Here is an 18,775-nt window from a genome sequence, read left to right on the forward strand (position 1 = left end):
TGGGTGAAACGAGGAACTGGGGGTCTAGGAAATACGTTACACATACAAGTGCAGATTAACGGTGAACAAACAACTCAATAATAAACACATATCAATAAATTGATTGAAGCAGACAAGTTAAAAAAGGCACATACATCTGCGGGTTTATCAGCAGTAAGCACAGTAGCCCAGGTAACTTTCCATCAGTAGATTAATGAGTAAAGAATTTGTGGTACATATTCTCAGTTGAATATTACTCAGCCATAAGATGACAATAAATCCTAATATTTGTAAAAACTCGGAAGGTGCAGGAGGGCAATATACTCATGACATAAGAGGTGGAGAAAGGCAAGGGTCAAGTGACTTGAGCCATCTGTGGAGATGTTGGAAAAAGAAAAACTGAAGGAGCAAAACATCATCCGATTCACAGAAATGAAAATTGGACTAAGAGATTCCAAAGGGAAAGGATCCGAGATGGACAGGAGAGAATGGATGGTGGAAGTAGGGGTAAAGAAAGCGTGCTATATGATTTCCATGAATACTGCAGATGGGCATTGTGGGGATGCCTGTACAAAACACGGAAGACATGTAGTGATTCTACAGTATCTTACTATGCTTACCGAGTGTGACTGCAAATGAGAATCCTGGAGTTCTTTGTGATGGGCCGGTCCTAGCACGCATAATTTTATTCATGTACTTGTAGAATAATGAGATATAATTAAATGAACGAATGCATAAAATAAATGCAGAGTAACAGAGAAAGCAGCAGCCAGTTTAAAGGAGACGTGTGCACACCTATATTATTTACCACAATGATAACAATAGTGATGCTAAGAATCCATCAGCAAATGAAGAGTGGGATATTATTCAGATATATGACTAAAACAAACCCTGCCATTTACAACAACATGGATGGAGATACAGAGGATTACGCTCAGTGAAATAAGCGCTGGAGAGTGAGAAAATTGTCAAATGATTTCACTAACAAGCAGAGTATTAAAAAAAGAAATAAAATGAAGAAATCAAAACTGTAGAAGCCACGCTGAAGAGAAGAATGGACTAATGTTTACGAAAGGAAAGAGACTGGGCCGATTGTGTTAAAGTGGAGGGACAAGAAGGACTGGGTGTTAGAAATGGTGAATTAGAATAAGTGTAGATAGTGTTGGGCTGGGGAACGTGGAGGACTGCACGTCACAGAGAAGACTAGTGATTCTACATTATTTTACTGCACTGGAGGATAGTGAACGCAATGGGATATCTGGGGATACATTGTTGATGGAAGTTGTAGTAAACAATATTACTCATGTAGTTGTGTATTCATGAGAAATAAAAGATAGATACACATAGAACGTATTGAAGATCATAGTTGCAGAAAGATGATAGATGATAGAGATAAATGATGACTATGATAGATGAGAGATAGCAAGAAGGTAGATTGTCAGATGATAGGTGATAGATACATAGAGGAAATGTAAGTAGTATAGATAAGTAGATATAATGCAGTAGCCCAATTTAAAAAAGGTATGTGCACCCCCTTGTTTATCGCAGCACTATTCACAGTAGCGGGTCCGTCTCCATCAGAAGTTGAATGGATACAGAAGAAGTGGTATTTATAAACAATTAATTGCCTTTCACCCATAAGAAGAAAACAAATCCTCCCATTTGTGACAACATAGATGAAAGAGCGGGGTTTTATGTTCAATGAAATAAGATAGGAGGACAAGTATCAAACGATATGACCAATCTGTGCAGATAGAGAAGCCGGAAAGAACTGAAGGAGCAAAATAGTGGCAGACACACAGAGATCAAGAATGAACTACCAGTTACCAAAGAAAAAACGACTAGGGTGGACATGGGAGAATGGAGGGATAACAGTGCGAAGGGAAAGGATGCATTATAATTAGCACATGTAATGTTTTTGTGGGTGCGTGGTGAGGGCTTAACCAAACAGTGAAGACAGGCAGTGAATCTAGAGTACATTGCTCTGTTGATGGAAGTGACTGCAGTGGGGCATTGGGAAGAATTTCGAGACAGGTGGAGTCTAGAAAATCTCACGTTATACTTTTACTTACAGTTTAATAATAAGTAAATAAAGAATAAATTAATTAAAGAATCCAATAAAACCAATGAATGTGCCCAGCTAATAAAGACATATATAACCCTATGATAATCAGACTACTATTCAAAGAAACCGAGCTAATTGGACATCAATAGATTAATGGGTATAGAAGATGTGGTAAATATACAGAAAGGATCGTTACTCAGCCATCAGAAGAAAACAAATCCTAGCATTTGCTGCAACATGGATGGCGCTAGAACATATTATTCTCAGTGAAATAAGTGAGGAAGAGAAGAAATGTATCAAATGATTTAACACATGCGTGGAGACGAAGAGCCAAGATAAAACTGAAGGAGCAAAATATCAGCAGATTCACAGAACACAAGTTTGGAGTAACAGTTACCAAGGGGAAGAGAGTGGCGTTGTTACATATGAAAGCAAGGAGAAGGTAGGCATAATGATTAGCATTATTAATGTGGATTGGGGGAGATGGAATCTACAGTATCTTACAATGCTCATGGACAGTGACTTCAGGGACATAACTGGTTGATCTTGGTTATAGTGTGGGTCTTGTAAAATTAATGATTCTCATGTAATTTTAGATTAATTATTACAGAATTAATAAAGGAATATATGAATAAATATAAAAAAACAAATCTATAAATATATAAACAGAATGCAGCAGCCCATGTTAAAAACGAAAATTGCACCCATATGTTTCTCACAGAAGTATTGACAATAGCCAAGCTAAATGTTCATCAGTAAATGGGACGTAGAATATTATTCAGCCATATGAAGAAAACAAATCTTAGCAATTACAAAAACATGGATGGAACTTGTGGGTATTGTTCTCAGTGAAATAAGCCACGAAGAGAAAGTCAAGTGGCAATTGATGTCACTCTACTGTGGAGAGTTAGAAAAAAAGAGAAATAGTCAAGGAACAAGACAGTGGCAGGTTCAATGAACTGAAGAGTGGACTAATGGTTACCAAGGGGAAAGTGAAAGAGGGGAATGGCTGGAAAGGGAGGAATGAGAGGTAAAATGGAGCATTACGTGTAGCACACATAAGTGGAGAGTGTGTGGGCACGAGGAAGGCAGTACAACAGCAAAGAACAGTAGAGCTACTACAGTGCATTAAGGGGCTCGTGGACAGTGACACTTATGCTGTATAACGTGTGGATTTGAAAACGGGGTTTGTCTAATTACCATAATTGCGCTAACGTAACTGTGTGGTATTGGTGCCAAAATCAAAAGAAACAAGCAGTATCTTGGATCTCTTTTCCTTTTCCGCTGAACCTGTCAAGGTGGTCAGCGCCCATCTTACCAAAGTCCAACTCCGTGCAGGGTAGCATGCTCTGAAGTGAGAACCAGCTAATCTGAGCTTACATATCCTGTCTCTATGAAAGAGGCGCACTGTGACATCATGGAATCTCCAGGCAACAAGGCTGTTCCTGCAAACTCCACTAGCATATGTTGGGCAGAGCTCAGCCGTGTGGAGCTGCAACATCTTAGAAACATAACCTATTCTGGCCTACATATATAAGTAAAATGATGTCACTCATCTTTGGAATATTAGAAAAAAGAAAAAGCTGAAGGAGAAAAACAGCGGTGTCACAGAACATAAGAATAGATTCACAGTTACCAAAGGGAAAGAGACAGAGAAGGATGGTTGGAAATGGAGGGGAAAGGATGTGTGGAAGAAATGGAGCATTTCAGTTAGCATATATAATGTGGGAATGGATGCACGTGGAGTGCTGTCCAACAGAGAAGACAACTAGCAATACTACAGTACATTGTTATGGTGATGGAAGTGACTGCACGGGCGTTTTGGGTGAAACGAGGAACTGGGGGTCTAGGAAATACGTTACACATACAATTGCAGATTAACGGTGAACAAACAACTCAATAATAAACACATATCAATAAATCCATTGAAGCAGACAAGTTAAAAAAGGCACATACATACGCGGGTTTATCAGCAGTAAGCACAGTAGCCCAGGTAACTTTCCATCAGTAGATTAATGAGTAAAGAATTTGTGGTACATATTCTCAGTTGAATATTACTCAGCCATAAGATGACAATAAATCCTAATATTTGTAAAAACTCGGAAGGTGCAGGAGGGCAATATACTCATGACATAAGAGGTGGAGAAAGGCAAGGGTCAAGTGACATGAGCCATCTGTGGAGATGTTGGAAAAAGAAAAACTGAAGGAGCAAAACATCATCCGATTCACAGAAATGAAAATTGGACTAAGAGATTCCAAAGGGAAAGGATCCGAGATGGACAGGAGAGAATGGATGGTGGAAGTAGGGGTAAAGAAAGCGTGCTATATGATTTCCATGAATACTGCAGATGGGCATTGTGGGGATGCCTGTACAAAACACGGAAGACATGTAGTGATTCTACAGTATCTTACTATGCTTACCGAGTGTGACTGCAAATGAGAATCCTGGAGTTCTTTGTGATGGGCCGGTCCTAGCACGCATAATTTTATTCATGTACTTGTAGAATAATGAGATATAATTAAATGAACGAATGCATAAAATAAATGCAGAGTAACAGAGAAAGCAGCAGCCAGTTTAAAGGAGACGTGTGCACACCTATATTATTTACCACAATGATAACAATAGTGATGCTAAGAATCCATCAGCAAATGAAGAGTGGGATATTATTCAGATATATGACTAAAACAAACCCTGCCATTTACAACAACATGGATGGAGATACAGAGGATTACGCTCAGTGAAATTAGCGCTGGAGAGTGAGAAAATTGTCAAATGATTTCACTAACAAGCAGAGTATTAAAAAAAGAAATAAAATGAAGAAATCAAAACTGTAGAAGCCACGCTGAAGAGAAGAATGGACTAATGTTTACGAAAGGAAAGAGACTGGGCCGATTGTGTTAAAGTGGAGGGACAAGAAGGACTGGGTGTTAGAAATGGTGAATTAGAATAAGTGTAGATAGTGTTGGGCTGGGGAACGTGGAGGACGGCACGTCACAGAGAAGACTAGTGATTCTACATTATTTTACTGCACTGGAGGATAGTGAACGCAATGGGATATCTGGGGATACATTGTTGATGGAAGTTGTAGTAAACAATATTACTCATGTAGTTGTGTATTCATGAGAAATAAAAGATAGATACACATAGAACGTATTGAAGATCATAGTTGCAGAAAGATGATAGATGATAGAGATAAATGATGACTATGATAGATGAGAGATAGCAAGAAGGTAGATTGTCAGATGATAGGTGATAGATACATAGAGGAAATGTAAGTAGTATAGATAAGTAGATATAATGCAGTAGCCCAATTTAAAAAAGGTATGTGCACCCCCTTGTTTATCGCAGCACTATTCACAGTAGCGGGTCCGTCTCCATCAGAAGTTGAATGGATACAGAAGAAGTGGTATTTATAAACAATTAATTGCCTTTCACCCATAAGAAGAAAACAAATCCTCCCATTTGTGACAACATAGATGAAAGAGCGGGGTTTTATGTTCAATGAAATAAGATAGGAGGACAAGTATCAAACGATATGACCAATCTGTGCAGATAGAGAAGCCGGAAAGAACTGAAGGAGCAAAATAGTGGCAGACACACAGAGATCAAGAATGAACTACCAGTTACCAAAGAAAAAACGACTAGGGTGGACATGGGAGAATGGAGGGATAACAGTGGGAAGGGAAAGGATGCATTATAATTAGCACATGTAATGTTTTTGTGGGTGCGTGGTGAGGGCTTAACCAAACAGTGAAGACAGGCAGTGAATCTAGAGTACATTGCTCTGTTGATGGAAGTGACTGCAGTGGGGCATTGGGAAGAATTTCGAGACAGGTGGAGTCTAGAAAATCTCACGTTATACTTTTACTTACAGTTTAATAATAAGTAAATAAAGAATAAATTAATTAAAGAATCCAATAAAACCAATGAATGTGCCCAGCTAATAAAGACATATATAACCCTATGATAATCAGACTACTATTCAAAGAAACCGAGCTAATTGGACATCAATAGATTAATGGGTATAGAAGATGTGGTAAATATACAGAAAGGATCGTTACTCAGCCATCAGAAGAAAACAAATCCTAGCATTTGCTACATCATGGATGGCGCTAGAACATATTATGCTCAGTGAAATAAGTGAGGAAGAGAAGAAATGTATCAAATGATTTAACACATGCGTGGAGACGAAGAGCCAAGATAAAACTGAAGGAGCAAAATATCAGCAGATTCACAGAACACAAGTTTGGAGTAACAGTTACCAAGGGGAAGAGAGTGGCGTTGTTACATATGAAAGCAAGGAGAAGGTAGGCATAATGATTAGCATTATTAATGTGGATTGGGGGAGATGGAATCTACAGTATCTTACAATGCTCATGGACAGTGACTTCAGGGACATAACTGGTTGATCTTGGTTATAGTGTGGGTCTTGTAAAATTAATGATTCTCATGTAATTTTAGATTAATTATTACAGAATTAATAAAGGAATATATGAATAAATATAAAAAAACAAATCTATAAATATATAAACAGAATGCAGCAGCCCATGTTAAAAACGAAAATTGCACCCATATGTTTCTCACAGAAGTATTGACAATAGCCAAGCTAAATGTTCATCAGTAAATGGGACGTAGAATATTATTCAGCCATATGAAGAAAACAAATCTTAGCAATTACAAATACATGGATGGAACTTGTGGGTATTGTTCTCAGTGAAATAAGCCACGAAGAGAAAGTCAAGTGGCAATTGATGTCACTCTACTGTGGAGAGTTAGAAAAAAAGAGAAATAGTCAAGGAACAAGACAGTGGCAGGTTCAATGAACTGAAGAGTGGACTAATGGTTACCAAGGGGAAAGTGAAAGAGGGGAATGGCTGGAAAGGGAGGAATGAGAGGTAAAATGGAGCATTACGTGTAGCACACATAAGTGGAGAGTGTGTGGGCACGAGGAAGGCAGTACAACAGCAAAGAACAGTAGAGCTACTACAGTGCATTAAGGGGCTCGTGGACAGTGACACTTATGCTGTATAACGTGTGGATTTGAAAACGGGGTTTGTCTAATTACCATAATTGCGCTAACGTAACTGTGTGGTATTGGTGCCAAAATCAAAAGAAACAAGCAGTATCTTGGATCTCTTTTCCTTTTCCGCTGAACCTGTCAAGGTGGTCAGCGCCCATCTTACCAAAGTCCAACTCCGTGCAGGGTAGCATGCTCTGAAGTGAGAACCAGCTAATCTGAGCTTACATATCCTGTCTCTAAGAAAGAGGCGCACTGTGACATCATGGAATCTCCAGGCAACAAGGCTGTTCCTGCAAACTCCACTAGCATATGTTGGGCAGAGCTCAGCCGTGTGGAGCTGCAACATCTTAGAAACATAACCTATTCTGGCCTACATATATAAGTAAAATGATGTCACTCATCTTTGGAATATTAGAAAAAAGAAAAAGCTGAAGGAGAAAAACAGCGGTGTCACAGAACATAAGAATAGATTCACAGTTACCAAAGGGAAAGAGACAGAGAAGGATGGTTGGAAATGGAGGGGAAAGGATGTGTGGAAGAAATGGAGCATTTCAGTTAGCATATATAATGTGGGAATGGATGCACGTGGAGTGCTGTCCAACAGAGAAGACAACTAGCAATACTACAGTACATTGTTATGGTGATGGAAGTGACTGCACGGGCGTTTTGGGTGAAACGAGGAACTGGGGGTCTAGGAAATACGTTACACATACAATTGCAGATTAACGGTGAACAAACAACTCAATAATAAACACATATCAATAAATCCATTGAAGCAGACAAGTTAAAAAAGGCACATACATCCGCGGGTTTATCAGCAGTAAGCACAGTAGCCCAGGTAACTTTCCATCAGTAGATTAATGAGTAAAGAATTTGTGGTACATATTCTCAGTTGAATATTACTCAGCCATAAGATGACAATAAATCCTAATATTTGTAAAAACTCGGAAGGTGCAGGAGGGCAATATACTCATGACATAAGAGGTGGAGAAAGGCAAGGGTCAAGTGACTTGAGCCATCTGTGGAGATGTTGGAAAAAGAAAAACTGAAGGAGCAAAACATCATCCGATTCACAGAAATGAAAATTGGACTAAGAGATTCCAAAGGGAAAGGATCCGAGATGGACAGGAGAGAATGGATGGTGGAAGTAGGGGTAAAGAAAGCGTGCTATATGATTTCCATGAATACTGCAGATGGGCATTGTGGGGATGCCTGTACAAAACACGGAAGACATGTAGTGATTCTACAGTATCTTACTATGCTTACGGAGTGTGACTGCAAATGAGAATCCTGGAGTTCTTTGTGATGGGCCGGTCCTAGCACGCATAATTTTATTCATGTACTTGTAGAATAATGAGATATAATTAAATGAACGAATGCATAAAATAAATGCAGAGTAACAGAGAAAGCAGCAGCCAGTTTAAAGGAGACGTGTGCACACCTATATTATTTACCACAATGATAACAATAGTGATGCTAAGAATCCATCAGCAAATGAAGAGTGGGATATTATTCAGATATATGACTAAAACAAACCCTGCCATTTACAACAACATGGATGGAGATACAGAGGATTACGCTCAGTGAAATAAGCGCTGGAGAGTGAGAAAATTGTCAAATGATTTCACTAACAAGCAGAGTATTAAAAAAAGAAATAAAATGAAGAAATCAAAACTGTAGAAGCCACGCTGAAGAGAAGAATGGACTAATGTTTACGAAAGGAAAGAGACTGGGCCGATTGTGTTAAAGTGGAGGGACAAGAAGGACTGGGGGTTAGAAATGGTGAATTAGAATAAGTGTAGATAGTGTTGGGCTGGGGAACGTGGAGGACTGCACGTCACAGAGAAGACTAGTGATTCTACATTATTTTACTGCACTGGAGGATAGTGAACGCAATGGGATATCTGGGGATATATTGTTGATGGAAGTTGTAGTAAACAATATTACTCATGTAGTTGTGTATTCATGAGAAATAAAAGATAGATACACATAGAACGTATTGAAGATCATAGTTGCAGAAAGATGATAGATGATAGGGATAAATGATGACTATGATAGATGAGAGATAGCAAGAAGGTAGATTGTCAGATGATAGGTGATAGATACATAGAGGAAATGTAAGTAGTATAGATAAGTAGATACAATGCAGTAGCCCAATTAAATAAGGTATGTGCACCCCCTTGTTTATTGCAGCACTATTCACAGTAGCGGGTCCGTCTCCATCAGAAGTTGAATGGATACAGAAGTGGTATTTAAAAACAATTAATTGCCTTTCACCCATAAGAAGAAAACAATTCCTCCCATTTGTGACAACATAGACGAAAGAGCGGGGTTTTATGTTCAATGAAATAAGATAGGAGGACAAGTATCAAACGGTATGACCAATCTGTGCAGATAGAGAAGCCGGAAAGAACTGAAGGAGCAAAATAGTGGCAGACACACAGAGATCAAGAATGAACTACCAGTTACCAAAGAAAAAACGACTAGGGTGGACATGGGAGAATGGAGGGATAACAGAGGGAAGGGAAAGGATGCATTATAATTAGCACATGTAATGTTTTTGTGGGTGCGTGGTGAGGGCTTAACCAAACAGTGAAGACAGGCAGTGAATCTAGAGTACATTGCTCTGTTGATGGAAGTGACTGCAGTGGGGCATTGGGAAGAATTTCGAGACAGGTGGAGTCTAGAAAATCTCACGTTATACTTTTACTTACAGTTTAATAATAAGTAAATAAAGAATAAATTAATTAAAGAATCCAATAAAACCAATGAATGTGCCCAGCTAATAAAGACATATATAACCCTATGATAATCAGACTACTATTCAAAGAAACCGAGCTAATTGGACATCAATAGATTAATGGGTATAGAAGACGTGGTAAATATACAGAAAGGATCGTTACTCAGCCATCAGAAGAAAACAAATCCTAGCATTTGCTACATCATGGATGGCGCTAGAACATATTATGCTCAGTGAAATAAGTGAGGAAGAGAAGAAATGTATCAAATGATTTAACACATGCGTGGAGACGAAGAGCCAAGATAAAACTGAAGGAGCAAAATATCAGCAGATTCACAGAACACAAGTTTGGAGTAACAGTTACCAAGGGGAAGAGAGTGGCGTTGTTACATATGAAAGCAAGGAGAAGGTAGGCATAATGATTAGCATTATTAATGTGGATTGGGGGAGATGGAATCTACAGTATCTTACAATGCTCATGGACAGTGACTTCAGGGACATAACTGGTTGATCTTGGTTATAGTGTGGGTCTTGTAAAATTAATGATTCTCATGTAATTTTAGATTAATTATTACAGAATTAATAAAGGAATATATGAATAAATATAAAAAAACAAATCTATAAATATATAAACAGAATACAGCAGCCCATGTTAAAAACGAAAATTGCACCCATATGTTTCTCACAGAAGTATTGACAATAGCCAAGCTAAATGTTCATCAGTAAATGGGACGTAGAATATTATTCAGCCATATGAAGAAAACAAATCTTAGCAATTACAAAAACATGGATGGAACTTGTGGGTATTGTTCTCAGTGAAATAAGCCACGAAGAGAAAGTCAAGTGGCAATTGATGTCACTCTACTGTGGAGAGTTAGAAAAAAAGAGAAATAGTCAAGGAACAAGACAGTGGCAGGTTCAATGAACTGAAGAGTGGACTAATGGTTACCAAGGGGAAAGTGAAAGAGGGGAATGGCTGGAAAGGGAGGAATGAGAGGTAAAATGGAGCATTACGTGTAGCACACATAAGTGGAGAGTGTGTGGGCACGAGGAAGGCAGTACAACAGCAAAGAACAGTAGAGCTACTACAGTGCATTAAGGGGCTCGTGGACAGTGACACTTATGCTGTATAACGTGTGGATTTGAAAACGGGGTTTGTCTAATTACCATAATTGCGCTAACGTAACTGTGTGGTATTGGTGCCAAAATCAAAAGAAACAAGCAGTATCTTGGATCTCTTTTCCTTTTCCGCTGAACCTGTCAAGGTGGTCAGCGCCCATCTTACCAAAGTCCAACTCCGTGCAGGGTAGCATGCTCTGAAGTGAGAACCAGCTAATCTGAGCTTACATATCCTGTCTCTATGAAAGAGGCGCACTGTGACATCATGGAATCTCCAGGCAACAAGGCTGTTCCTGCAAACTCCACTAGCATATGTTGGGCAGAGCTCAGCCGTGTGGAGCTGCAACATCTTAGAAACATAACCTATTCTGGCCTACATATATAAGTAAAATGATGTCACTCATCTTTGGAATATTAGAAAAAAGAAAAAGCTGAAGGAGAAAAACAGCGGTGTCACAGAACATAAGAATAGATTCACAGTTACCAAAGGGAAAGAGACAGAGAAGGATGGTTGGAAATGGAGGGGAAAGGATGTGTGGAAGAAATGGAGCATTTCAGTTAGCATATATAATGTGGGAATGGATGCACGTGGAGTGCTGTCCAACAGAGAAGACAACTAGCAATACTACAGTACATTGTTATGGTGATGGAAGTGACTGCACGGGCGTTTTGGGTGAAACGAGGAACTGGGGGTCTAGGAAATACGTTACACATACAATTGCAGATTAACGGTGAACAAACAACTCAATAATAAACACATATCAATAAATCCATTGAAGCAGACAAGTTAAAAAAGGCACATACATCCGCGGGTTTATCAGCAGTAAGCACAGTAGCCCAGGTAACTTTCCATCAGTAGATTAATGAGTAAAGAATTTGTGGTACATATTCTCAGTTGAATATTACTCAGCCATAAGATGACAATAAATCCTAATATTTGTAAAAACTCGGAAGGTGCAGGAGGGCAATATACTCATGACATAAGAGGTGGAGAAAGGCAAGGGTCAAGTGACTTGAGCCATCTGTGGAGATGTTGGAAAAAGAAAAACTGAAGGAGCAAAACATCATCCGATTCACAGAAATGAAAATTGGACTAAGAGATTCCAAAGGGAAAGGATCCGAGATGGACAGGAGAGAATGGATGGTGGAAGTAGGGGTAAAGAAAGCGTGCTATATGATTTCCATGAATACTGCAGATGGGCATTGTGGGGATGCCTGTACAAAACACGGAAGACATGTAGTGATTCTACAGTATCTTACTATGCTTACGGAGTGTGACTGCAAATGAGAATCCTGGAGTTCTTTGTGATGGGCCGGTCCTAGCACGCATAATTTTATTCATGTACTTGTAGAATAATGAGATATAATTAAATGAACGAATGCATAAAATAAATGCAGAGTAACAGAGAAAGCAGCAGCCAGTTTAAAGGAGACGTGTGCACACCTATATTATTTACCACAATGATAACAATAGTGATGCTAAGAATCCATCAGCAAATGAAGAGTGGGATATTATTCAGATATATGACTAAAACAAACCCTGCCATTTACAACAACATGGATGGAGATACAGAGGATTACGCTCAGTGAAATAAGCGCTGGAGAGTGAGAAAATTGTCAAATGATTTCACTAACAAGCAGAGTATTAAAAAAAGAAATAAAATGAAGAAATCAAAACTGTAGAAGCCACGCTGAAGAGAAGAATGGACTAATATTTACGAAAGGAAAGAGACTGGGCCGATTGTGTTAAAGTGGAGGGACAAGAAGGACTGGGGGTTAGAAATGGTGAATTAGAATAAGTGTAGATAGTGTTGGGCTGGGGAACGTGGAGGACTGCACGTCACAGAGAAGACTAGTGATTCTACATTATTTTACTGCACTGGAGGATAGTGAACGCAATGGGATATCTGGGGATATATTGTTGATGGAAGTTGTAGTAAACAATATTACTCATGTAGTTGTGTATTCATGAGAAATAAAAGATAGATACACATAGAACGTATTGAAGATCATAGTTGCAGAAAGATGATAGATGATAGGGATAAATGATGACTATGATAGATGAGAGATAGCAAGAAGGTAGATTGTCAGATGATAGGTGATAGATACATAGAGGAAATGTAAGTAGTATAGATAAGTAGATACAATGCAGTAGCCCAATTTAAAAAAGGTATGTGCACCCCCTTGTTTATTGCAGCACTATTCACAGTAGCGGGTCCGTCTCCATCAGAAGTTGAATGGATACAGAAGTGGTATTTAAAAACAATTAATTGCCTTTCACCCATAAGAAGAAAACAATTCCTCCCATTTGTGACAACATAGATGAAAGAGCGGGGTTTTATGTTCAATGAAATAAGATAGGAGGACAAGTATCAAACGGTATGACCAATCTGTGCAGATAGAGAAGCCGGAAAGAACTGAAGGAGCAAAATAGTGGCAGACACACAGAGATCAAGAATGAACTACCAGTTACCAAAGAAAAAACGACTAGGGTGGACATGGGAGAATGGAGGGATAACAGAGGGAAGGGAAAGGATGCATTATAATTAGCACATGTAATGTTTTTGTGGGTGCGTTGTGAGGGCTTAACCAAACAGTGAAGACAGGCAGTGAATCTAGAGTACATTGCTCTGTTGATGGAAGTGACTGCAGTGGGGCATTGGGAAGAATTTCGAGACAGGTGGAGTCTAGAAAATCTCACGTTATACTTTTACTTACAGTTTAATAATAAGTAAATAAAGAATAAATTAATTAAAGAATCCAATAAAACCAATGAATGTGCCCAGCTAATAAAGACATATATAACCCTATGATAATCAGACTACTATTCAAAGAAACCGAGCTAATTGGACATCAATAGATTAATGGGTATAGAAGACGTGGTACATATACAGAAAGGATCGTTACTCAGCCATCAGAAGAAAACAAATCCTAGCATTTGCTACATCATGGATGGCGCTAGAACATATTATGCTCAGTGAAATAAGTGAGGAAGAGAAGAAATGTATCAAATGATTTAACACATGCGTGGAGACGAAGAGCCAAGATAAAACTGAAGGAGCAAAATATCAGCAGATTCACAGAACACAAGTTTGGAGTAACAGTTACCAAGGGGAAGAGAGTGGCGTTGTTACATATGAAAGCAAGGAGAAGGTAGGCATAATGATTAGCATTATTAATGTGGATTGGGGGAGATGGAATCTACAGTATCTTACAATGCTCATGGACAGTGACTTCAGGGACATAACTGGTTGATCTTGGTTATAGTGTGGGTCTTGTAAAATTAATGATTCTCATGTAATTTTAGATTAATTATTACAGAATTAATAAAGGAATATATGAATAAATATAAAAAACAAATCTATAAATATATAAACAGAATGCAGCAGCCCATGTTAAAAACGAAAATTGCACCCATATGTTTCTCACAGAAGTATTGACAATAGCCAAGCTAAATGTTCATCAGTAAATGGGACGTAGAATATTATTCAGCCATATGAAGAAAACAAATCTTAGCAATTACAAAAACATGGATGGAACTTGTGGGTATTGTTCTCAGTGAAAAAAGCCACGAAGAGAAAGTCAAGTGGCAATTGATGTCACTCTACTGTGGAGAGTTAGAAAAAAAGAGAAATAGTCAAGGAACAAGACAGTGGTAGGTTCAATGAACTGAAGAGTGGACTAATGGTTACCAAGGGGAAAGTGAAAGAGGGGAATGGCTGGAAAGGGAGGAATGAGAGGTAAAATGGAGCATTACGTGTAGCACACATAAGTGGAGAGTGTGTGGGCACGAGGAAGGCAGTACAACAGCAAAGAACAGTAGAGCTACTACAGTGCATTAAGGGGCTCGTGGACAGTGACACTTATGCTGTATAACGTGTGGATTTGAAAACGGGGTTTGTCTAATTACCATAATTGCGCTAACGTAACTGTGTGGTATTGGTGCCAAAATCAAAAGAAACAAGCAGTATCTTGGATCTCTTTTCCTTTTCCGCTGAACCTGTCAAGGTGGTCAGCGCCCATCTTACCAAAGTCCAACTCCGTGCAGGGTAGCATGCTCTGAAGTGAGAACCAGCTAATCTGAGCTTACATATCCTGTCTCTAAGAAAGAGGCGCACTGTGACATCATGGAATCTCCAGGCAACAAGGCTGTTCCTGCAAACTCCACTAGCATATGTTGGGCAGAGCTCAGCCGTGTGGAGCTGCAACATCTTAGAAACATAACCTATTCTGGCCTACATATATAAGTAAAATGATGTCACTCATCTTTGGAATATTAGAAAAAAGAAAAAGCTGAAGGAGAAAAACAGCGGTGTCACAGAACATAAGAATAGATTCACAGTTACCAAAGGGAAAGAGACAGAGAAGGATGGTTGGAAATGGAGGGGAAAGGATGTGTGGAAGAAATGGAGCATTTCAGTTAGCATATATAATGTGGGAATGGATGCACGTGGAGTGCTGTCCAACAGAGAAGACAACTAGCAATACTACAGTACATTGTTATGGTGATGGAAGTGACTGCACGGGCGTTTTGGGTGAAACGAGGAACTGGGGGTCTAGGAAATTCGTTACACATACAATTGCAGATTAACGGTGAACAAACAACTCAATAATAAACACATATCAATAAATCCATTGAAGCAGACAAGTTAAAAAAGGCACATACATCCGCGGGTTTATCAGCAGTAAGCACAGTAGCCCAGGTAACTTTCCATCAGTAGATTAATGAGTAAAGAATTTGTGGTACATATTCTCAGTTGAATATTACTCAGCCATAAGATGACAATAAATCCTAATATTTGTAAAAACTCGGAAGGTGCAGGAGGGCAATATACTCATGACATAAGAGGTGGAGAAAGGCAAGGGTCAAGTGACATGAGCCATCTGTGGAGATGTTGGAAAAAGAAAAACTGAAGGAGCAAAACATCATCCGATTCACAGAAATGAAAATTGGACTAAGAGATTCCAAAGGGAAAGGATCCGAGATGGACAGGAGAGAATGGATGGTGGAAGTAGGGGTAAAGAAAGCGTGCTATATGATTTCCATGAATACTGCAGATGGGCCTTGTGGGGATGCCTGTACAAAACACGGAAGACATGTAGTGATTCTACAGTATCTTACTATGCTTACGGAGTGTGACTGCAAATGAGAATCCTGGAGTTCTTTGTGATGGGCCGGTCCTAGCACGCATAATTTTATTCATGTACTTGTAGAATAATGAGATATAATTAAATGAACGAATGCATAAAATAAATGCAGAGTAACAGAGAAAGCAGCAGCCAGTTTAAAGGAGACGTGTGCACACCTATATTATTTACCACAATGATAACAATAGTGATGCTAAGAATCCATCAGCAAATGAAGAGTGGGATATTATTCAGATATATGACTAAAACAAACCCTGCCATTTACAACAACATGGATGGAGATACAGAGGATTACGCTCAGTGAAATAAGCGCTGGAGAGTGAGAAAATTGTCAAATGATTTCACTAACAAGCAGAGTATTAAAAAAAGAAATAAAATGAAGAAATCAAAACTGTAGAAGCCACGCTGAAGAGAAGAATGGACTAATGTTTACGAAAGGAAAGAGACTGGGCCGATTGTGTTAAAGTGGAGGGACAAGAAGGACTGGGGGTTAGAAATGGTGAATTAGAATAAGTGTAGATAGTGTTGGGCTGGGGAACGTGGAGGACTGCACGTCACAGAGAAGACTAGTGATTCTACATTATTTTACTGCACTGGAGGATAGTGAACGCAATGGGATATCTGGGGATACATTGTTGATGGAAGTTGTAGTAAACAATATTACTCATGTAGTTGTGTATTCATGAGAAATAAAAGATAGATACACATAGAACGTATTGAAGATCATAGTTGCAGAAAGATGATAGATGATAGAGATAAATGATGACTATGATAGATGAGAGATAGCAAGAAGGTAGATTGTCAGATGATAGGTGATAGATACATAGAGGAAATGTAAGTAGTATAGATAAGTAGATATAATGCAGTAGCCCAATTTAAAAAAGGTATGTGCACCCCCTTGTTTATCGCAGCACTATTCACAGTAGCGGGTCCGTCTCCATCAGAAGTTGAATGGATACAGAAGAAGTGGTATTTATAAACAATTAATTGCCTTTCACCCATAAGAAGAAAACAAATCCTCCCATTTGTGACAACATAGATGAAAGAGCGGGGTTTTATGTTCAATGAAATAAGATAGGAGGACAAGTATCAAACGATATGACCAATCTGTGCAGATAGAGAAGCCGGAAAGAACTGAAGGAGCAAAATAGTGGCAGACACACAGAGATCAAGAATGAACTACCAGTTACCAAAGAAAAAACGACTAGGGTGGACATGGGAGAATGGAGGGATAACAGTGGGAAGGGAAAGGATGCATTATAATTAGCACATGTAATGTTTTTGTGGGTGCGTGGTGAGGGCTTAACCAAACAGTGAAGACAGGCAGTGAATCTAGAGTACATTGCTCTGTTGATGGAAGTGACTGCAGTGGGGCATTGGGAAGAATTTCGAGACAGGTGGAGTCTAGAAAATCTCACGTTATACTTTTACTTACAGTTTAATAATAAGTAAATAAAGAATAAATTAATTAAAGAATCCAATAAAACCAATGAATGTGCCCAGCTAATAAAGACATATATAACCCTATGATAATCAGACTACTATTCAAAGAAACCGAGCTAATTGGACATCAATAGATTAATGGGTATAGAAGATGTGGTACATATACAGAAAGGATCGTTACTCAGCCATCAGAAGAAAACAAATCCTAGCATTTGCTGCAACATGGATGGCGCTAGAACATATTATGCTCAGTGAAATAAGTGAGGAAGAGAAGAAATGTATCAAATGATTTAACACATGCGTGGAGACGAAGAGCCAAGATAAAACTGAAGGAGCAAAATATCAGCAGATTCACAGAACACAAGTTTGGAGTAACAGTTACCAAGGGGAAGAGAGTGGCGTTGTTACATATGAAAGCAAGGAGAAGGTAGGCATAATGATTAGCATTATTAATGTGGATTGGGGGAGATGGAATCTACAGTATCTTACAATGCTCATGGACAGTGACTTCAGGGATATAACTGGTTGATCTTGGTTATAGTGTGGGTCTTGTAAAATTAATGATTCTCATGTAATTTTAGATTAATTATTACAGAATTAATAAAGGAATATATGAATAAATATAAAAAAACAAATCTATAAATATATAAACAGAATGCAGCAGCCCATGTTAAAAACGAAAATTGCACCCATATGTTTCTCACAGAAGTATTGACAATAGCCAAGCTAAATGTTCATCAGTAAATGGGACGTAGAATATTATTCAGCCATATGAAGAAAACAAATCTTAGCAATTACAAAAACATGGATGGAACTTGTGGGTATTGTTCTCAGTGAAATAAGCCACGAAGAGAAAGTCAAGTGGCAATTGATGTCACTCTACTGTGGAGAGTTAGAAAAAAAGAGAAATAGTCAAGGAACAAGACAGTGGCAGGTTCAATGAACTGAAGAGTGGACTAATGGTTACCAAGGGGAAAGTGAAAGAGGGGAATGGCTGGAAAGGGAGGAATGAGAGGTAAAATGGAGCATTACGTGTAGCACACATAAGTGGAGAGTGTGTGGGCACGAGGAAGGCAGTACAACAGCAAAGAACAGTAGAGCTACTACAGTGCATTAAGGGGCTCGTGGACAGTGACACTTATGCTGTATAACGTGTGGATTTGAAAACGGGGTTTGTCTAATTACCATAATTGCGCTAACGTAACTGTGTGGTATTGGTGCCAAAATCAAAAGAAACAAGCAGTATCTTGGATCTCTTTT

The sequence above is a fragment of the Manis pentadactyla genome, chromosome Y (assembly GCF_030020395.1).
Source record: "Manis pentadactyla isolate mManPen7 chromosome Y, mManPen7.hap1, whole genome shotgun sequence".
Lineage (NCBI taxonomy): Eukaryota > Metazoa > Chordata > Mammalia > Pholidota > Manidae > Manis > Manis pentadactyla.